Below are 23,585 nucleotides of genomic sequence, written 5' to 3'. Positions count from 1 at the left end.
GGCAGAATTAGGACATTGTTTCTGTGGGAAGCTGGACAATTAATTAAAGCACGCTGTTAGCTTTCAAAGATGTGCAAACATACCATCGCAGTGTCAGGCTGAGAGGGGACGTGATTTGAGCCCTAGCCGATGTGGAATAAAGAGAGTCCTGAGGAGAGGCGTGAAGGCGGGTGGGGCGGGGGGGTCGCTGAGAAAGCCCTCACACATGTGTAACACTGATTACTCATGTTTACATAAACCCTATAAGATGTTCGGTTTAAAACCGCCCGTTGACAGCATGAAGGTGCTCTCAATGAGCACAATTCACTTCATCCAGGTGGATTTAGAAGACGTGGCGCAACACCTTGGAAACGGAACGCAAATGGAGTTTACAGCATTGTGCCATATCAATAAATCATTCTACCTTTCAAGAAGGTCTGGGTCCCATTATTATTTTGATGCAAAATTGGAGGTTTCGCATCGCTGTCTTGATTTAAGCACTTCCTATCTGTAGCATTGAAAATTAGACCGTCACAAATGTGTCAAAGGAATGAAATGGTATTAAAATATGCCACCCATGTGTGTAGGCTTACTCCCTTTGAGTGTGTGTGAGTGCGCGCGTGCGTGTGCGTGCGCGTGGACGGCACGTCACACGTTTAAATAGCAATGCCTATCTGTCGGCCAATCGACTGTGATGAGACGCGCACTTCAGGGCGCTCCACTTCTTGGTTTTGATTCTGTCATAGCGCACACTGCCTGGAGAGGCCCTTTGAATTTTTATCTCCTAATTAAAATAACAAAACTCCTCTCTACTGTCTGCCCAAGTTACAATCAAGGTAGATACAAACGGCGACTGACAATGAAGGGGAATATATCACAGCCATAGCCACAAAAGTTTCTCTCCTCTGTATGGATCTCTTTAGTTAGCACACGCTCGCACCATACAAAGAGAATTATGAACCAGGACCCGCACGCTGAGATACAAATCAGGGTTTCAGGATCAATGGCTATCAAAGACACTGTCGACTCTCCTCGGCTGAAAGGAGGCAGATTATGCGCAGTGTGTCGAAATGTTTTACTGCTTTTGACAGCAGAATATGCAGTCAGATTGTATCCCTTCAGCCAAGGGTGCGACAGATCCATCTGTTGTGTGCCCAAATGCTGGAAATGAGTATCAGAACTGGATGTACCACTTTTTTCTTTTTTTTTCTGAGCGAAACAAAACACTAAAGCAGCATTCTGCTGGTTTTGGTCATTTGCAATCTGAAATATGCGTTGCAACTGCTGGATTAGGGTTTAGGGTGAGACATAACTAGCTGTAATCAGAGCTACAGTATGTCGTGTACTACACTTGCATCCAGTGTGAGATTCATCACAAAAGTGATGGAATTTAAAAAAAATTCAAAAATCTAAATTTGTTCAACATTTTAAAATGATATCTCTTGCCGTTGTAGTTTGCAGTGCTGTCCACCGTCATGGGAGATCGGTTCAAGAAGAACCCCCCCCCCCCCCAAGGCTTCATACTTTGAAGCACGGTATTTATATTGATTTAAAAAAAAAAAAGAGGATTGCCCACAGCCTGCATCAGACCTGAAGTTTAAGAAGAGCATTCCATCAAGGTACAATGTTGTTGTTAATGTGCTACTGCTCACCTCGTTTCCAAAGATGACGATTTAAATCACAAAACCAGGTGAGCCGGCCGTGATAATAGTGTAATTTGTGCGAATGAATGCACGAGGAGTGAGGTCAAGAGCGAGAGCGAAAGACCAACGGCGAGTCAAGAAACTGGGCGAAAAGGCTGGGAAAAGTGCAGCTTGTGATTTGCACTTGTTTGCCTGCTAACTGTCTGCACCGAGCTGCCTTTGTGCAGTAGCCAATGCAGTTGGAATGAAGGCTATTGTCTAAATCCTCCTGCAGAGCACCTGATAAAAGAATAAAGAACTATGACATATTCTAAAAACAATGGAGGAATTAAGGAGAGACAATAGGCCAGCTGCCTCATTAAAACAATCAAAACGGCATCCTGTACGTGGTCCAGATAATTAAAAACCACTGCTTCCGAAAAGTCTCTCAATACCCTATCCGGCAGCTCACTGAGGCCCCGAGACTCGAGCTCTGCTGGCGAAATGCCCTCTTGCCGTTTTGCTTTTGATTAATGCTTTATTTGAACACACGGTTGAAGATGAGCATATGAGAGAAATTCATGAAACACATTTACAATGCAAACCCTTTCTCCCCCCACTCTGTAAGTACTTACAAACTAATCAAACGTCTCAGGATGACTCACCGGGGGCACGAGCCACGAGAGATTTCAAAGTGCAGACATCACAGGGCATTTTGTTTTAATTTCCTCAAGTTAAATGACTTTATAAGAAAACGCTTCAATGGAATAGAATAGTGGTACAGTATCTATGGGGGAGGCAGGGCCAAGTGAGATACATGAGCCGGATGTTTTTATTTTTTGCTCCCCGCAAACAGCTCCGCGCCACCATATCTTAATGAAGTCGCAAACAAATCTCGTGCCTTGTGCAAAGCTGCGGGACAACAAAGCGGCAGAAATAACAGAAGGGCTCGGATAATTAAACTGGCCTGAAGACAGGTATTCAAATGTTGGTGTGTAAACAGCACAACTCTTTTAATAGTTTCGCTGTAAAATGCGTAGTTAAGCACATCAGCACTTGCCTCTTCCATCTGTCCAAACACATTAACATTGCAGAGGCCATTATGGATCTGGAGTACAGTCGCACATATGACAGCACGGGTTCAATAGCGCTCATGGGAAAAGTCACGGAGGCCCACGAATGCATCATGCGTCATTTATAACAGGGAGTGGGGCCGGCTTGCACTTCACAAAAATTGGAACACACCCCAGGTTGCACAATTTGGATTGAGATCAACGTTTGCGAAGGAGAAATATGCACAAGACCTCAGTTCAGCGAGCAGCAAGGAACTCTCAATGCACGTTTTGCTTTTCTGCAACAGCGGCCTCAACATAAGGGCCCTTTTGAGACAAGAACACCAGAAATGACAAGACACGTCTCATTTTTGTGGCACAAATCAACTTGGATGAAATTGCACCCTGCTCGTCTGATGTTTTTATTGTCTTGGCATTCCTGGTTGACCTACTTTTAGAATATTCAAATGATACTTAAAAAAGCACATTAAATCAAAATTTATGATGGCAACAGTTTGACCCCGGATGGGATTATTTCCGAAATAATTTCCTAATCCGGACAGAAGCAAATTGTTCAATTATCGAGAGGAAGAAAAGTTGATTTCTATGCTGAACTTAATAAGGATTGTTGTTTTGTTTTTTGTTTTTTTTGGTGTGTTGGCTATCCAGGCGAAAGCAGCGCCCATCTATCTCTATTGGCTGTGCACTAGCCGCTGCTCTTAATTGCGAAATGAAGCCAGTGGTGCCTTAAGCCTTAGCGAAGGCTGTAATTAAAAGATCTTACTCTTCTTGTCTTGAAATCAGCTCCAGCTCCTCCTGGTCAAATGGGAACAAGCATCACACACACCTACGAATATCAAGTAGCTGCATGCTGTTAAATGCCACATGTTTATTTTATTTTTTCCTATTTAAAAAATAAATCCAATGAGGCTGGCTTGACCTAAAATGATTTTAAGTCAAGCCAGACTCATTGGAGGTCAAGTCAAAGCGCAATGATTCATCACTAATGGACGGATGACTAATATCTGCATCTGCACCTGACAGCAGACGCTGCATCGACAAAGTCCAAACAAAACCTCCTCATGAATACCGGTAAATATTTGGACTGTTTGTGGATGGCTCAGTTGCACACAGTCGGGTGACTCGCCATCGTCTGTCACGCCATCGTCACAGTCAGAGCAAGCAGAAAGGAAAGGGAGCCCGCTTAAGAGCAAGACACGGATGCCACTCACACGCTTAAAGTAGCTCACTGTTATTGACGATTCACCCAAGTCAAATTGGCAGGTATTTCACTGAAGGCACTGACAGATTTCACTTTGTCCCACTCAGGTTTATTGCGGCCACTAGGAGGCACTCTTCTCATGTTCAAGCTCCTGCGAGTGGACGCGAGATGAAGCCCACATGCCACCAGAGCAGTGTGTGCTTTTTACATCTTTGCTTGTAGGTAAAGATCCTTTTGTCATCGGAACTGTATTTACATCAAAAATCATCCCTCTACACACAGTTTGGACCTGGAAATTAAATATAAGATGCGCTTGAATACTGTCAAATAAATACCTGCAATTGCAAAGTACTGTAAATGCACACTTTCATTTGAATTCGACATTAAATCAGACACACACACACACACACACACACTTGTGGATGCCTCAGTTGCACACAGTCGGGTGACTCGCCATCGTCTGTCACGCCATCGTCACAGTCAGAGCAAGCAGAAAGGAAAGGGAGCCCGCTTAAGAGCAAGACACGGATGCCACTCACACGCTTAAAGTAGCTCACTGTTATTGACGATTCACCCAAGTCAAATTGGCAGGTATTTCACTGAAGGCACTGACAGATTTCACTTTGTCCCACTCAGGTTTATTGCGGCCACTAGGAGGCACTCTTCTCATGTTCAAGCTCCTGCGAGTGGACGCGAGATGAAGCCCACATGCCACCAGAGCAGTGTGTGCTTTTTACATCTTTGCTTGTAGGTAAAGATCCTTTTGTCATCGGAACTGTATTTACATCAAAAATCATCCCTCTACACACAGTTTGGACCTGGAAATTAAATATAAGATGCGCTTGAATACTGTCAAATAAATACCTGCAATTGCAAAGTACTGTAAATGCACACTTTCATTTGAATTCGACATTAAATCAGACACACACACACACACACACACACACACACACACACACACACACACACACACAAGTATTTTTATCGTTAAATATGTTTATGGACGCAGCTTGCCATGACTCCACAAATGCCTCGACCGGACACATTTCAGCATCAAGTATTTTTGTCGGCATACTGACAGCTGATGGCCTCGAGCGAATGACATGCAGGCCACATTCTGCAAATTAAAAAGTCCCCGAGGGAGAAGATCCACACACACGGTATAGACACATACGTCATTCCCATTGTACTTTACTGGAAAATGTCTGTCAAGTAATTATTAATAATTGTTTAAGGTATTAAAATATGATCATTGAGCAGGGTTATGATTCAGCAAATGTTAAAATGAAATTTGAGACTGAAATTTAAACACATTTCTCAGGCACGTCTCTGGAGATTTTCTGAACAGCGACGATGATTCTGGCAGGCGATGTTTGCTTGCTAATAGTCTTGTAATCATTCTGAAGGAGAACATAATAGACGTGAATGAGAATCTACTTTGCTCTATTAGAGTGCAAACAATTCCAATTTCTACTTTCATAATGCCACATAAAAATACCTTTTTGCAATTACGCATTGAATTGAAACAGGAATATTTCACACTTTAAGCATTGTCAATTTAGGACGATCTCGAGAGGAAACCTTTTAAGGACGGTACTCACTGGGTTTTATGACAATTATTTTCTTGTTTTATTTTTCAAAGCAAATGAATTGTTCTCACTGCACACGTGATAAAGTAAAGAGGGCAATTTCAACTTTGGGTCCAAATGGATTCTGCGTTGTCAGTCAGACAGTTACAGATTCCTCCACTGCAAGCGGTTTCCTCTCATTTGCGTGCGCTCTGTCTCTCTCTCTCTCTCTTTCTCCATCTCTCTGTCTCTTTCTCTCACACACACACATTCACACACGCACACACACTGAGACAAAAACTCTGCCTGGCTCCTCCAGCACACTCTGCTCTGCTTTCTTCTTTTTTTGGACAGGTTCGTCCCGTTGAGGACTCTATTAAGTATCTCTCTCAGCGGGTAGTTCTGCTCATGTCCTGGTTGTGGCGAGTCGACATGTGTTTACCGCGGCCCCTACTGCGGCGGCAGGCTCGTCGCAAACCTGTCCAGACCAGGCCACACTAATGGGACCAAAAGACCCCTTGTTGACAGGACACGATTTGATTGACGACCGATGCAGACACCTCCATTCCCTCCAGCTGTGGACCCCAGCGACGCCCCCACTTATCCATCACAGCTCGGCGGAAGCATGTGAATGGCTCAGGCTGGGGAGTTTTTTTTTTTTTTTTTTTTTTAATTCTGGGAGCGCAGCAAAGCCACTGCCACGTGCCTCAGTGTCTTCTCCAACATGGCTCCGGCCCTACACCACATGGGCTGGCTGGCCATTCTGTGTGTGCAAGTGTGTGTGCTGGGGGTGGAGGGTGTATGTGTGGGGGTGTATGGTGGATGCCAGCCTAATGCAAATGCTCGCCGTTTAAAAACTGGGAGCCTCTCTCTTGCCTTGTCTCTCCCCTTTGGAGAGGTCTACTTTTGGTCTTCTGCTGCTGGCAGTTCTTTTCTTCCTCTCCAGAACGACCGAGCCACAGAGATGCACCTGTCCTCCACTTTGGAATTCAAACATTATTGTTCTGGTCGTGAAGAGTGGAATTAGCTTATTCAATGAGTTCATTAATGTTGATTTAGGCTTTTAAAAAAACCTGTTCATATTCTATACATGAACATGCCATGTGTAATACTTTGCGATGCCCTCTGTCTCTGCCCTCACTGTATTTCTACATTTTGCTTACTGCGTGATCATTATGATTTTCTGTCATTTTGGAAGGAAAGGAAATAATGTGGGGCTAAAAAGGCCTAATTGCGTCCATCGCATTGTGTCTCGATAGTTGCTGCATCGGGGCGCACACTCGCTGCCCTAGCTCATTGCCATTCAGTCGTCCTGGCAAGCCCCTACGCTGCCCCAGGTATCACCACGCGGCCATCTGGAGCCGACATCTGTCTCTCTATTGATCACAAGGGTTTAGCACTTGATCAAACAGACTGCGACAGGAAATTGCTCTTTTCCCCACAGAAAAGGCCAAACGCCTGCGTGAGGGTAATAGAGTGGAACTCTGATGCGGTAGCAGGGCAGCTAGCACGCGGGCGGGCACGCCGCGCGCGGCCACTGTGGATGTGTTCAAATGTAATGCATCATCACCAACATTCTGTTCGCAACCCCGGATCATTAATGCAAATGCGCGGTTCTCGCCAGTCCATAGCTTCACAATTCGAGTCCCCTTTCGGAGCATGTCACGAACTGCTCACGTCAAGAAGATGATAGCATAAGCTATCAAGGAAAAAGATAGAATTCATCTTCCTAAAAAGAGATTCATTAAAAAGATGACAAATAATGGTGTCCTTCCCAGCTGACTTCAGGCCGAAAACAGACCACACCCTGAACTGGCCGCCTGTCAGTCGTAGGTTTCATTGAGAGACCAACGATTATTCACACCCACATCCACAACGTCACTGAGTGGGAACTGATTCCACGGTACCCGCACACAAGTCAGGCGAGTGTACCACAATGACTGATTGACCTCAAATAAACCCAAAAATTAACTAAATTGTCTCACGGGAGTGTCACCAGTGGAGTTTGCCACACTACTGATGCCTGAATGTTTACCACACTGAGCAGTGGCTTTCTGTGTTCAGACATGCTTTCCAGGAGCTCATTGTAACAACGTGTTTAGCAAGTAGGGACAATTTCACACTGAAGGTGACATTTCTTCAGCATTGTAGAACATATTTAATTGTTGCTGCAGTTTCCTGTTGCCTAGAGTAGTGGGATTGTCCTTTGGAATATGATGCAAATTTGGGATGAAGAAACTAATTCCTTCCTTGCACCTCGGAACACCCCCTCCACCGCCTCCCCTCAATCCTCCGCCAGCCTCCAACCTCCCCAGACACGAGGATTCTGATTAATCGTGTGACCGCCCCTCGTTTTGCATTTTACACAATCTCACGGCGCCACGGTGAGATGTACGAGGTGTTTCGCCACTTTTGGCAAGCTGAAAAGACGTAGCCCAAGGAAGAACCAGTCGAAAGTATACGGAGAAAAAAAAATATGACCAGGGGACGTGATAAAAAATTATCAGCAAGTGTGTTTTCCTGTTTGGTTTTAATCTACATTTAATTAAATTCTTATCTGCTGTGTGCTTATGGCTGCATTTGAATGGCGAGGCTGCATTCATTATGAATGGTAAAATTGAACTTGGTACTTTGTGTGTGGCCCAATAGAGGAAGCAGGCTCTTATTGCGGTGGATGCACAAGCTCCGACAGACGCGCGGAAAAAAATAAGTCAATTAAGATCGGTCTTTAAATGACGACTGTATCCAAACAAGAGGCGGGAGCATGCTCCATAATAGAATCCCGGCAAGGGAAAAAAAAACCCCACATCTGACTGTTGTTAATAAACATCCCACAGCCAATTGTATTAGTATTAGCCTGTTTATGGAAAGAGCATGTTGATGCACAGTCGATTTATTCAAGTCTCACGATAGTTCCAAATCAATCGTAATGGGGTAAAAAGGTCTATGAATACAGTGGTCAATGACAGTAGTCACTAAAGTCAATGGCAGAGGACGGAGGAGATACGCACAATGCAGTAAAGTGATCATTTCACAGAAGGGAAGAAAAAAAATCATCTCCAGTGTTCTGTAATGCTATCGCCAAAAGACAGCTTATAACAGGCAGGAGGCACTTGGCGAGCTAAGAACAATATCTCATACGCAGCACCCCCGAAAAAGACCCTGAGCTGATACAACAAAGTTAGGCGGTGGCAAAATCCCTAAATCTTCCCGTTTGCTTTTTCTGAGCAATGGAGGGAAGGGAGAAGCTCCCTGCTGCCTGCCCATGTTTACAGAGCCGTTCTCATCTCTAGGCCTTGCTCATCCACGGCACTGACACACGGTGTCGGCATGATTAGGGGTCCGCTTTTGCATAGAGCTTGGTGTGTGTGTGTGTGTGTGTGTGTGTGTGTGTGTGTGTGTGTGTGTGTGGAGGGGGGGGGCGTACAGGATCGGCAGATGAATGACTTTGAGGCGTCGGAGAAGGATCACAGTAGATAATCGCTCCCGACTGCTGTGCTGCAGCGCACGGATCCGGTCTTTAAAATAATGTTGGCAGGCAAGCCCCTCTCTAGCTTTCTGCAGGTTATCGTCTGCATTTTATGTTTGCAGTTTAAATCTTAACAGGGCACAAGTGGCACGGGTGAGCAAATATGTCTGGAGTCGGGTGAAGCGGACTGGAAATGTCATTGTGAGCGGGTGACGATTAGCCATTGCTGGCCGGGGAGATGAAAGTCTTCAAAATGAATGGCATTCAGTCGCGGAACGTCGTATTTAACCTTAGCGGGCTGGATTTCCTTCAGAGGGAATGCGGTATCATCAAGCTGACCTCTCGTTACCCAGAGACTTTAACTCACGCACAAGACAAATACAAAATCTCCCCAAGTAGATTTAAATACACACCATGACTGAGACACAGACAGTGTGAGTACAGCGCGACATAAATTCCAATATCATAAATACTACTATCACACAAACAGAGAGGCCATAAAGTACTGCTGCCTGTGTCGGGGACTATAAACCTCTGGCGTTACTCATCGGGAATAAACACACATGCACAATTTACTGCTCAAGATCCCCTCTTTGTTTATCTTTTAAATAACCACCGTTTATCACCCCTCTGCATAAGCAAATTGCATGCAATGTGTGTTGTTTTAACATTTGATATGCTGTCCAGAAGAGACATTCCTCGCTATGAATTCAATTGTCTTTGCAATATCCCGCCGCCATAGGCATCAGGCCCCATCACCTGTTCGTTATCACCGGCCATCCTGTTTGGGGGATGCGGGGGGCTCTTGAAACGGTGCCATCGCATTGACTCTTTGCTAACGGCAGGTCTCTGAACTTCTCACGCTTGACGGCGGTCGCTGGAAATTACGCTAACGACTAATTAACATCATAAAGCATGTTTAAACGAACGGGCGACACCTGCAACCTTCATTTGCACATGCTAAAATTACCTGTGCTTTTACTTCTGCAGACAACAAGGATTTCGAAAAATATGTTTACATTTCTCTGTAGGATTGGTGCCACGAGGTATCATTTCGTGTGTTCCGCTAAAAAGCCGACAGGACAAAATAATAATTGTCAAAACACAGCAGTGGCAAAATTCATAAAGCTGTTTTTGCCGCCACCCCTTTTTTTTTTCTTCCTTTAGAAGAAGGTTTGTGTGAACCTTGAAAGAGTGCACAGCCATTTACTAGGCTTGAAATAACACATTCCATTTCTAATTTATATTTGAATATAAAATATTTCCAGGCATGCAGCAGACATGGACTTCCAGTTACTGGTCCGAATAACAACGCGCCTGCCTGTCAATCCGAGACACTTTGCTGGCTGGCTGAACTAAGCTGGTTTAGACTGACAAGATGGAGGAAGCTTCCCTCGCTGGAGTTTTCCATGAGTCCCCCGGCTCCTTGCCACTGAGCCTTGCAGCCTGAGACGATGACCGTGATACCGTCCAAGAGTCCCTGTTCTTTGAAAGTGTGTTTCTGAAGCAACCGACGACGGCGTGCACGACAGTCATACACCCCCCCGCCCCGCCGCCATTCATTCCAGAGCCACATTAACAGCTACAGCAGTAACGGCGCTGTAATCTTCTCCAAATCGTTCTAAATGTCAAATCAGGGCCAGGGACTTCCTAGTTTACTGCTCCCACTGATGCGCCCGCTCGCCCTATTTGCCGAGTTAGCCCTAGCTTGCTGCCAGATCCCTCGAAACGTTCAAGCCTTTTGTTCCAACAGTCAATGCAACATTAACACAGCCTTTGAAATCGTCTCCACTCCCCCCCGCCGCCACCCCCCAAAAAAAGCCCCAAACAGCTAAATATGAAAACAGATGATACCCTTGCGCTTGTACATAGCCCACCCAGAGCTCCCCCTTCTTTTCCTTTGGCTCCCTTAATGAGACGCAACCTCCCCGTCCCTCCACTGAAGGATCCGCACACTCTGTGTGATAGAGAGACTGCGGCTGTTTATTAATAATGAATTTGGATGTTTGCATGTGGAATGTTATCAGCTCGCACACAATCCCACCAATAGTTTGCCCTGATGGGGTAGCTGGGTTGCTCATTAGCAGAACATATTTAATCCAGAAGTTTCTTATCAAATGTCACACCTGCATCTCTAAATGGCATTTTCACATTCATTCGCCTGTATTTGGGAGATGAGGCTCCAAGGTGCTTTGCAGAGATTAAGAAGGAGAGAGAGTGCAAGCTTATTTTATCATTTAGCGGGTCTGGAAGGAATCCAAGGAGTTTTTGTCTTGTTGTTGTAATTAGAAAGCCTTTTAAGTGATAACGCCTGCAACGGAATATGAATACGTAGCGATCAGGCCAGTTCCCCCTCTCACTTCTCTTCTCTTGGCTTTTTTTTTTTTTTTTAATTGTTGAATGCAGACTTTTTGTTCTGTGTACAACGAGGATTAACTCACAAGCTTCTGAAGTTTAATGAAAGACTTGAAAGTAGTACACACTTTCCTGGGTCTCACTCTTGACTCGACAATGTTTTCCACGTACGAGAATGGACATTGCTTCGGTGAAATATTTCTTCTGAAACCACAAGCAAAAACAACGGATTTGTTCCATTATGTTTTAGCCGGAAAACGGTCCTCACAAAAACCAAAGAAAGAGCCTACAAATGCGATCTTTGATGAATGAAGGACCCAAGACATTAAAGAGTTCATTTTCAGTCTCAAAAATAGAGAAAGTATTCAGTCCGTCGCAATTAGTGCTAGCGTATCTCCAGTAATGCAGCTTGCCATCTGGCCAGATAAGTGCAAAACTGAGAAGTATTGATCCAGTAATAGTGGTTCACGCTTTGACTCTGACACCTTAACCCCGCAGACATAATGTCATAGCCTCTTATCCTTTCCTCTCAACACAACCTGCCTATCTCCCACAGGCTGTCACCTCTAGTAATACGCTTCTCACCAGCTCCCCTAAATCACAGAAATCATTGCACTTTCAGACATTATTTATTTTTTTCCTCCCCTTAAAAGTGAATCATGATGTACAGTTCGGTTAAAGGTTGCTGCTTTGTCCCCCATTATGCTCCCCGCCTCCCTCTTCCACTTAGAGCCACAAGCACTTTCCTTCAAGGTAATTCCATTTTATAACATTGGGAGAGCTTCTACACAGCAATTACTATGTTCGGTCTGTGTAATTGTGTAGGCTTACAGCGCATGACAAATATCGTCAAGCTAGACCCAGCACAGTGATCCCACGTGCATGCTGCTTTAGACATTTTCATTAATTGAAATCGTCACTGTGTAACCGTTCAGTACTACACTCTGGCAGGTATGAATGAAGGCTGCTAGAGCTTAATTACTCCGCAGCTAAATATGCATTGCCGGAAACCCAAATGTCAAGCTTTATATCTGCTACAAATCACTAGTTTAATAAAGAGGGAGCGATAATTAGGGATCACCAAAGCATCAAAATATCAATGCAAACTACAAGCATTAGTCCAACCATTCTTGTTAAATACAAAAGGCAGTAAAATGATCAGATGCGCGGCACACTTTTTGAGAGCAGCTAAGCCGTTGCAGCAGAACGTCAAACGTTGGCATTATATGCAAATTGTGTGTATTATCTCGGAGGCAATACAGATCCTGCCTTGGTTGGTCTGATGCAGCCCACAGCAACTTCGAAGCAAGATTTTGAGCACAAGGGGTTCTAATTAGCTCTCCGAGGGCTGCAGTTGGTGGTGCACCAATCACAAGAGCGATTGGGATGTTGACGACTAACTTGGGGGGCTCCATATGTTGCCCGCGATGCCTTGGAGACGATCGGTGATCCTGTGCTCGTTTTGAGACACTCCCCAAAAATAGAAGCCAATTTGTGGCTCAAATGGGCGGGAAAAAAGGCAAAATCAATAACAGGAGACTCTGAGGGCCCGATTTTCGTATTAAGGCTAGTGGAAAGCGAAATCTAACTGTGCGCTTGAATGGAATTTCTTTTGGTATTTAGCTTGCCTTAACACAGGTAGAATTGGCCCGGATGGGGTGTTTGCACCGTTGTGCGCCATTGTGAGAGGGAACGAACTTTTTCCCGATCAATGGTGGCAGGAATCCTCATTCGCATTCAAATCAGGGCGGTTGGAATGCAGTACACTCGACTACCCCGTGCTTGACATGGTGGAAGCAGAAATATACTTCTTGGTACTTGGAAATATACTTCTTCTCCTTACAAATGATGTAGTTGAACCTTCATGTGACAGACGCCTTCCACCCCCAATTATGCGTCTGTGTGTGAATCCACGTCCCCCCGTTAGTGACGGGGTGCTATAAAAATATTTTTCAGATGATAATGATTATAATTCGTTCAAAGAATTGATTTCTACAATGATTCAGGGGGACTGTCCCACGCTGGTTTCATATTTATGAATGAAATCTGGTGACATCCACCACACACGTCTGTGGAAGGCTGAATTTGTCTGCCTGCGCCCGGATCAAATAGACCAAAATTGCAGTATGCTACCTGCACTGCACGATAGACCTCCTTTTATCAAGTCTAAAATTGACTCTACTTTTTTTCATCAAATTGCGAGATGCACCATGAGGCATGGAAGTAACGCCCAGTGAGGCGTAGCGCATCTACCAAATTCGCAAACAACGCTGAACTAGACCATTTCCCCCGGAAATGACGATACTCCCTTTTTACGCTGAGCGCAGACTACTTTTTGTGACCACAATGTCGGGTGAGTCAAAGGCAAGGCAAATTGGTGCACCGGAACACCCAGAGAGGTGCCACATGGCTCCAAACGCACAAGACTAGACTTGCGCTGGCACGAAAATGAAAGTTATGCACGTTTAACGCTGAGCACCCGAAATTGTACAATTCCTGTTTATCAGTTTAATGAGACCAATTTTATTGAATGACAAATGACTGTAAGCAACATATTTGAAGTGGCTAAATAAAGTTCTTTTTAAAAATGTAGTTTATTTTTCTTGTTTTGGGGCCTCAAATCGAGAATATTTCCTCTTCAGTATATTGACAAGGGGCATCAAGTAACAAAATATAAATTCGACCCATTAGAGAAGCTACATCCACACTGCTGATAGTTGCCCCTAAAATTACTCATACGGTTAATGAATCATGAAATGGTCATTGATTGTTTCCTTTATTAGACTGATTAATGCAATTATTATTTCAGTGTCACATTGTCTCGCATCTTCGGGGCAAATACAAACCAATTAAAATGGAGCACAATATTTTGGACCACTTTCCAATCCTGATGTTCATGATTGCACAGTTCAATCTTTCTCTCTTTCTCTTTTTTTCCTTGACTGTTTCCAACTCAGTATACCTCTTCTCATCTTCTATCATTATAGTTAAATTCCGCTTTTGACCCTGGAGCTGCCAAAAATGATCTGCCTCATTAACGAACGTGTCACTTGCTCTCTTCTTCAACTTATTGTCTCTTGCGCGCTATCCAGTCTTTCATCTTAAGCTTGAAGTAATTTAGGGCAACAATCACTGCGCACATGTCATTAGTCACAAATGAAGCAGTTATCCATAAAGGACCGTGAAGCTGATATCTGCTCCGGATTTTTACAGTTGAGGATATGACTGTTGTAAACCAGTGCAAGGATGGAAGCTTTTTACTGAAATTGTCTCCCACTGCCCATCGTCACGACTTGAGGAAGACGAGATGAAAAAAAATGTTCACAGAGACATTATTCTTTGTACAAATACTCCCGATTACATAGGTGCCAGCGATGCTCTCTTTAGGGCCAAGATGTATTTGCTTTTAATTCATACATTCAATTGGGACATTTTACACAATTTCTCTAGAGTCTACAAACATTAGTGGTCAAATCACAGTCTTGAGTAAGCAGAAAGTAGGACCGGATGCGCATCTGGATAAGAGAATACAGTATTTGTTCAAAGCAAGTCTTTGGCCGCTGGTGGCTAACGCCTTTCTTTTCTTCTCGGATTAGGTTTCTTCTGTACCAACTGTTAAATCAAGGCGTCACAGTTCACCATCCAACCATTAGATTTTTGAACAAAGAATCATGCTCAACACGCGCTGCAGGCCGCGGTACCATCCCCCCTATCTGTCAACATAGCAGATTGGAGGTCTCCTGAATCCAGGTTGTTGCCGGGGCTAAGGGAACTCTTGTAATGTGCACAACTGAATGCATGGAGCAGGCATAAGGGGATAAGCTGGAAGGGGAAGAAGACAGAGAACAAACCTGGCAGGCACGTTGAGGCCATGCCAGTCCTGCCTGCGCCACGCAGTGTGGCAGAAGGGCAGTGCCAGGAAATGTGGCAAGAGGAGGAAAGATCAAACAACAAGGGCTGCAGATCTCCACCAATCTGCTCTGTATTAATGCCAGAGCCAAGGAGCAGCTGAACCAGACGTGATCTTCAACGTGTGTGTCTGTATGACCATTTGCGGCTCACTGGATCAAATTAACAATTGCTGGTGGCACAAGAGACAGAGGCAAAACTGTTCAATGGAAGGAAATTCCCATCCCTATATTTGCTGTCGGAAACTTGGGAGTAACACACAAGTTCTTGTTCTTGTTCTTGCTGTAGAGATGCACACTTTCCTTCTAATACAACAATCCCGGTTGTTCCGTTTTGCAAGTAGGCCTGGATGTAAGACATGCGGTCGTATGGGCATGCCTGTCAGCTCCACCAGCTTGCATCCTGCTCCAAAAAAAATCGTATTCCATATAATTGCAATAAAGCAAGCAGACGGGAAACGAGCTCCACGCTGCCATCACTCCCTCCCGGACAGATGGCAAAGTTTGTCAATATGCTTTCCAAAATTACACGGAAATCACATGGCCCATGTGTCTGTCTGCTTGTCGATCTGACTATCTATGCTTTCCATATTATCTCAACCATTTTGGCCGGGGTGTTTGGAGTGGAAAAGGGGCAGTGTGCTGCTTTTGGGATGATGAAAAATGATGCCGATTAGGATGAAGGGCCATTGAAGTTGAAGTTGGGATTGCATGGCAAGGAGTTGTTTTTCTTGTGTGGATGGTGGATGACATTGCATATGTATCGGGGTGGTTGTAAGAGGGGCATGAAAGGAGCCCGTTCTACTGCAATGTATGATGAACAGACTGCTATTTGGAGTGCAACTACAGAAGCCATTTTGTAGTGCCGGGTCCTTTGAGAAATGTGTGTGTGTGTGTGTGTGTGTGTGTGTGTGTGTGTGTGTGTGTGTGTGTGTGTGTGTGTGTGTGTGTGTGTGTGTGTGTGTGTGTGTGTGTGTGTGTGTGTGTCGTGGGGGGTGGGGGGGGGCAAATGTTTGAGGAGCAGATGCTGCAAATGCTGAATCTCCCATTGGCTCATGTATTTTTGGGAATGACACAGAGCATCTTATGACAATGTTAGCCTCTATCCCTCCTTGTCTTTTTCAATAGAATCTTGGACCACGGGCTGATAAAGGTATCTCTGCCGATATAAGTCTCTCTGCAGCAAAGCGGGAAAGGCCTGCTGTATGGGAGAAATCTCTGCTCAAAATCTTGTCAGAAGGAAATTGCGTGATACCTCTGCTATTCACAATATGAGATAAAATTGCTGAAGTTGGCAGCTTGACTATCTTGTCATGTAAATAATTCAACAGAGGATTCCTCCATCCGTTGTGTATAAAATAAAAGACTTCTCATGCGCAGACACAACATCGATTTTTGAGATGCTTATTTAAAACGAATAGAACATATCAAAATAGTAGCACATTGATCACAATATTTGGGGAGGCGGGGGGGGATTTTTAAAAGAAGTGCTGCAAGCTCATGCTACAGTGATTGGGATAATAAAAAAAAATACCAACATCATTTCTAGTAGTTAAACAAATATAAAACATTATTAGTGGAGGGAAAGTTGTGTCTGTCTGCAGATGGGAGAATGATCTAATTCTGGACTGAGCCTTGCGCACATCGGCCAGGAAAATGTATGTCTACGTTTGGAAGCTGCACTGTAGAATGATCACAACTCGAGTCCACTGAAAAGGCTCAGTCGTCTCTGTCTTTGTGCCCCGCACGAGCAATTACGCTCCATGTTTTCAGATGGGAATGGATGGGGGAACGCTGAGAGCAGACGGGTCGGGGGGTGTCTTGTGAAAAAGTCATTTTGGTGCTGAACTCTTCAGTTACGGTCATGCTCCGTACCGACGCAAATTAAAACTTCCCGCTAGCCTATGTAAATATGGTGCCTACTGCGCTGCGCTTTAATGACCCATGATATGAAAGACATCTAAAACCAATGAAAAATAACTGTCCACTTTGGGCTGAATCTGACAGGTGACTGGTGGAGGCAGGATGAAGACAGGGTTGGCTGCTAGGGATCAGCAGCTGTGGCTGCATGATGACGGGGGCAGACCAGATCTGGCATTCAGGAATAATCTTAACATGTAAATTGCAAGGCCGGGGAGAGAAACCAGTTTTCCAGTCTTGGGTCTGTCAGCAGTGGAAAGGGGGAAGCGCCTGATATTCATTTTTAGGATGTGGGCTGCTGTTTGATGCAATTGAAAAGAGCTTGCAAAATAGTGCCATTAAAAAAAAAAAAAAAAAAAAATCACACACGCGCACACACACTCCATTCAATCCCCCAATAACCTGTCTTCTCAAATCCTTACGCGGATTCCCTGATCAGACAATCTGCTTTGTTATGTAGAATGTGTGAATCAAACTATGCGAAAAGGGCTTCACGAAAAAAAGATCACCGTATTGGCCCGAATATAAGACGGTGTTTTTTGCATTGAAATAAGACTGAAAAAGTGGGGGTCGTCTTATATTCGGGGTCTAGACATTGCACCCATTCACGACGCTAGATGGCGCCAGATATCATTGAAGCGAATGCTGAACTTGACTCCCCAGGCGAAAGTGAACCCTTGTCAAGAAGAATGAAAAATTAAAATAGCGGTAGCACGAAGAAGAAAAATAAAAAATAGCGGTAAGAAAGAAAAGAGAAGAAAATAATAGAAGAGATAACAGAAAAAATGGAGAAACGTAGCGACAATCTGGAGAAAATTGGGTCGAAGATCGGCCAGGTTAACCGGCAGCTGAGGAGAAGTTATGATGCAATTTATATTTAAAAAAACAGAAGCCATTCATTTACGAATGTGATTGCACTTTAGATTTGAATGAGACAAAATAACATGCTTTTTCTCTCAAATATATTGTTATAATCATTGGTTTCAGATGTACTGTAATTATTTTCTGTATAAAAATTTATTTGGTGTTCAAAAAGTCTTTTTTCAAACTTGAGTCTTGAAAAAGAGGGGGTCGTCTTATAATCAGGGCCGTCTTATATTCGGGCCAATCCGGTAATCTGAAACACTCAGAAGAATATGAAGCCATTTGCAATATCCACCAATCCAACATCAAGATTTCCTGACAGAGCCAGAGTCGGCGGTCCTGGCAATGGCCACTTCAATTTTTAAGACTCACGTGGAAAAAAAAAAAAAGTCAAATGATGGGTAACGATATAATAAGCTGTTCATACAATGCAAATGTATCGTGTGTGTTTTTCCAGCATTCTGTTTTGGAACATCCTCTGCATCTACGTATGAACCTCTAATTGGACAAATCCCCATGTATGCATTCTATTAATGAGGCTGATCATGTTTATTGTTAAGATTATGGGTTTAGTTGTGCTCACAGGTGAATTACAAAGACGATGGCAAAGGACTCTCAGTTAGAGGAGACTAATTTCATGTCACACAACGAGCAAACAAATGTGTAGATTTGCAGTCTGCAGGCTATTGCTATTAAGTTTGCAAATCCAAAGCAATGCTGTTTCTAAGACAACACTGTCGGCGATAAAAGGTGGAAACTGAATTCCTGGCTCGTGAGCGCCACTGTAGTCGGGCCATCTGACAGACTCGGGACGAAACAGAGGAACAAGACAGTGGGGTGCCTCGTCAATTTAGACCAAGTTGAGATTTGGCTGAACGCACTCTGCAGTCAACTGTGAGCAGAACAGTACTTTTGTTTCTTTTTGCAAGCTGCCATGTCGTGATTGCATGTGTCCCTGTGTTCTAAAATCCCACATCTAAAACAAAGCAACCAACCCAGAAAAAGCTAATATAACAGAAATAATAGTACCGTTCTGACAGAATATGATGTGGACTTGTCAAAAAGAATCGCTAAAGTGATGCAAGAATTTGTGATTGACCAGAAAAATTACCAGCATTTTTTTTTTTTAAAGTTCTGGCAATCGTGTTGCAACCTTTGTTACCACATTACTACATACTTAAGATTGAGATGTTTTTAAATGATGAAAAACAATGTCCAACCTGTGTATCTATGATCAGACTTTGTTTTTACAATCGTCACAGTGTTCTTGGTCCACGTGCTTATTCCTGAACTTTACAAATAAGCAGCAAGCATCTTTTTGTTATCTTTTGAAACACTGCGCCAAATTACAATGGACGTCGGTGGCCTATTTTTTGGATCGTGCAAACCTAGAAGTTTGGAGGGTTACTTCGTAAAATGTTTTCTGGCCTAAACAAAGCCAACAATGCAAGTTAACCTCCCACTGTCTCCTGTCTCTTATGCAACCGTTGTCGTTGTATACAATGGATAACTCAAATGCAGTTAAGAAGTTTGTTACTGTGGTAATAAGAGAAAATACATTTGTACAGAAGCAGTATGTCAGGTTACATGGCCAGAGCAAAAATAGCAAATTGACACAAAATAAGATCTCTGGTCATTCCATCTGTGCTGCGGCTTCACTTCATTGAGGGGGGAAAGAAAAAAAAAAACCCTTCATGGTAGCTGCTATGAGAAGATGCTGATAAATCTGTCTGACCAGTTTGGGTTTCTCTGTGTTCTGTGTTCTGCTCTTCCAGCTCAGATAGCAGAGGCACTTTACAAGGAGCCATCTCTCGCCCTGGCAACTTTGTGTGACCTTGCGGGGCTGAATTAGACTGTAAAATTGATTCAGCTCCTGTAATAAAACAGCATACACATTATCAGCATTCTAATTATAATTAATACAAGCAGCAGCGGAAGACCCATTATTTATGATAGTGGCTCACAGTAAGCAAACAATAATAATAATCAGCCGCGTATTTTTATTGATATGATGATGAACGACTTTCCCCCTTGCATACAAAACAATAGGATGTGGCCGATCGCACAAGTGCTGCTGATTTCATTGCCGCTTCCTTTCACCCCATCGCCCCTCTTGCCCTGCCATTCCTTCAACCTCGCCCGCTTTCCTTCTGTCATTAGTATCACCTTAAGTCCCTAGCCGTTTGCATTCCTGTCCCTTGTTTACATCCTTGTCATCTCGTGAAATGTCATCAATCGCGGGCTAAGTTCCAATTGAAAGTACGCATGAACCACAAACTCACGTGATACCCAGATGATGTTCTTGTCCGCTGGTTGATTGGTGCACAGTTGTTCCGATTGCGATCAGGCTAGCACTCTAAGAAAGTTCGATCTTAGCAAGACCGTACTCACGGAAGCGTACTGTTGCGTTGTTCATATCGAGAAAGCCTCATTACAGAAAGCGATGTTGGTCAGATGACAGCAAGTGCTGTCAGAAATAAAGTTGTCACAAAGTGACAAATGATTCATATTCATATCAGAAGGTATTTTTTCCTCAGATCTATAACACTAAAAGCAACGAGAACTTTTTCCCGAGCAAAATAAATGAACAAATACATCAATAAACACAACTAATAAATGCTAATAATTTTCCTCCAAGTGGATTTCAGAGAGTGTGAAAAATCCTGTGATCCTATTTTTAAACACAGCTCAGGCGCTTTACGAGATTAAAAGGAAAGCGTTTTCTCCAAATAAAAACAGCTACTTTTGGCTGGGAAGAAGATATCAGGACTATACAAGGTATCCAAAAAATACCGGACTTACAGCGCATCAAAGACCATGCCGCCTCACAGTCGCAGTGTGTAAAATAAAAAGATGGCAACCCTTATATCTTGGTTATCGCTTATAATTAGGCCTTTATGGAGCTTATGCCATTTCCCGTGTTTGATAATTATAGTCCACCCTGTCTAATTTTGGAGAGTGAGAAAAATGCTTATTTGTGCCTATCTTCCTTATTAATTCCCCGCACAAATCCTTGATTATTTTCCAATTCTATCCTCTGATATCTTTGGCTCTGTTTGTTTCACTCGCTCCGCCACCGAGCAGTCTGCCTTCCCTCTCAATCGCCTGTTTTGTTTCCCATTTTAATGAACAGTTGGATTCTTTTATTTCTCTACAAGTGCTGGATTTGCCTTATCACCCTCCGTCCCTTTGAGGGTTGCCAATTGGTTTTATCCACGGTTGTATCATTTCTTAGGCTTCCTCTTTTTTTCTCCACAAAGAGAAAGAACCACTTCGTCAACATGCCTCTCCGGAGCCAGAGATTAAAAACCTCAACATCACCTACCTTCCAGCGCTACTCCCAACTGGTTTGTGTAAAACTCAATTAAACTTGTCCCCACTGAATTTCACATTACAGTACATTAAAAGGAAATTCTTCAAGCGTGATGACAAAGCCCACATGTAGCTTCAGAGCTGCTATTTAGAGCCCCGCAAAATGTTGGACTCTTCGGGGTTTTAGCCTCATGCTGAAAAGGCGCTTAACAGAAAACAAAGAAAAAGGTTTGTGAGGAAAAAAAAGGGACTCTACGATGTATTTATTCTTTTTGCAGACGCCGTCAGGTCAAAGCATGTGATACAGACACGCAATCATGGTTGCGCTCGATCAATTAGCTCCCCGCCGGTCCCGTTTCATCATTAAAGGTAAACAGCCTTAAAAGAAACCGAGACATAATGGTGGTTGTCAACCGTGTGACACTTTGTGAAATGCAGATTTTAATCTTCAGAGATTTGTAGATTTGTGATCTGTATTTCAGAGCCCCTTTGAGTCAATAACAAATGCCTCCGCTGCCTGCATACAATCTGTCGGGGTGAAAAGGCAGCGTTCAGTCAAGCATCGCGGGTCGATGTGCGTGTTAACTTCATTCACATGTGATAATGGGCTTTCGACTACATGATCGCGAAGCTGAGTATCTGAGGAGGACGATGGCACAGTTAAGAGGTTGTCGCTCTCTCTGTATGAGGAGCTTTGAGTCTTTTGCTTTTTCTACTGAGTGGGAAAGAACAAACATGGTGAGAGTTTTTTTTTTCTCTGTCTAATGCAGAACAGGAGAAAAAAAAATAAGACTTGGCTTAGCTTCAGCCAGGTCTGCTTTACAAGATGACAATCCTTCCCTCCCCCTCACTCTTTTTCTTGTTCTTCCCGCGCGGCCGTCCCTCCCCAGCAGCACAAGAATTTAAGGCTGGCTTTGAAGCCTCTCGGTGTTCTTCAACATTGTAAAAATGTGGATGTTCTCGTCAGGCTGTCAGCCCCAGGAAGGTGTTTTCGTGCTGAGATTAGTGGACAAGGTGCAGTCTGTGTTTTTGGCCAAACATGCCCATGCTTTGACACGGGGGGGGGGACTCTGACTCGAACTGGGCAACACACCAAGATCACTCCCTCTTGTCTCCTCTTCTTCCTCCTCAATCCTCTCCAACACATGACATGTGTCACTGCCACAGATCTGCACTGCAAGATACAACCAGTTCAAGGTCAGGGCAAATCCCCAAAGCGGGGAAGAGAGACGGAGACATTACGTAGACCCCTCCTTTCTTTTTATGCTGATGGACTATGTAAAATGTTCAGTTTTCTTCAGCGCTTGCCATATTTGTGGTGTTTTAATGTCGCTAGCATCATGTTAATTCGACAAAGTTGGGCACTCTGAATGTATTCGATTTTGTGTGCTGAAAAATTTTTCAAGCCCCTATATATATACATATATATATATATTATACACAGCTGTGGTTTATTAGTGTATCATATATCAACAGAGGGAAAGCAAGGTGCACATACTCTGGAGACATTATTTCCCCAATGACACGAAACCCAGGATGTCTAATATTTCAATTATTTCAGATGGAAATATGCATAAAAAATTCTCATGTATCGACATGCAATTTTCTGCATCTGTCGTTGCAGCGCTTCAGCAGAAACTTCCCTGCAGGATTTCACCAACGTCCAAATAATAATCAGACCAAATGCCGCTCTGAATCCAGGTGAGCAAAGAAAGGAGGGAAGAAGGGGCACTGTGTAATTATTTGGCACTTACAATGTCCCACACTTCAGAGTTGGGAGTATGGTGAGCAGAAAATCTGTTTACTATGGAGCTGAGATCCTCTCTCTTCTGGGTGGATGAAGCATTTGAATAATTCATAGAGTGCCATCGGCGTATGCAAAGGAAAAGTGTCACAGAATATCTTACCAAAGATGGCATTCTCCATTATGTGCACTGTGCCCGGTGTGCCCACCTGACATAATGTAATTGGATAAAAGTCAGATGCTGAATATGGAGAGGCTAAATAAGCCAACGAGTCTGTGCAATGTGCTAATTGACTCCAAAGCAGCTACAGGAAAAGAATTGATTGTCTCTTTTTATTGCAATTTATCACCAACACCTGATTACTTTTTTTGTGTGCGTGTGCAGCTACGAGAAATACAAGAAATATTACATTTACTTATTACTTCGCGTTCAATATGCATGACCTCTCCAAGTCCAATAAGGCATAAAAATAGCTCTTGAATTTGAACGCATTATTCTGATTGGGTTCAGCAAAGTTGTTTTTGTTGTCATTGTTGTACTTCTGGTGACAATTTGTCTCATTGGGATGT

The 23,585-nt window shown here is 43.6% G+C and overlaps 1 protein-coding gene across 3 annotated transcripts in view; it reads right to left on the bottom strand.

Annotated features, from left to right (window-relative positions):
- Positions 1–23,585, bottom strand: part of zfpm2a (zinc finger protein, FOG family member 2a) — a 114,780-nt gene that overhangs the window by 5,702 nt on the left and 85,493 nt on the right. The window lies entirely within an intron of this gene.

Source organism: Hippocampus comes, unplaced genomic scaffold (assembly GCF_001891065.2).
Source record: "Hippocampus comes isolate QL1 unplaced genomic scaffold, H_comes_QL1_v1.1 scaffold327, whole genome shotgun sequence".
In the NCBI taxonomy this organism is placed as follows: domain Eukaryota; kingdom Metazoa; phylum Chordata; class Actinopteri; order Syngnathiformes; family Syngnathidae; genus Hippocampus; species Hippocampus comes.
Note: the sequence above shows the minus strand (reverse complement) of the source record. Positions and strands in the feature narration are given on the sequence as shown.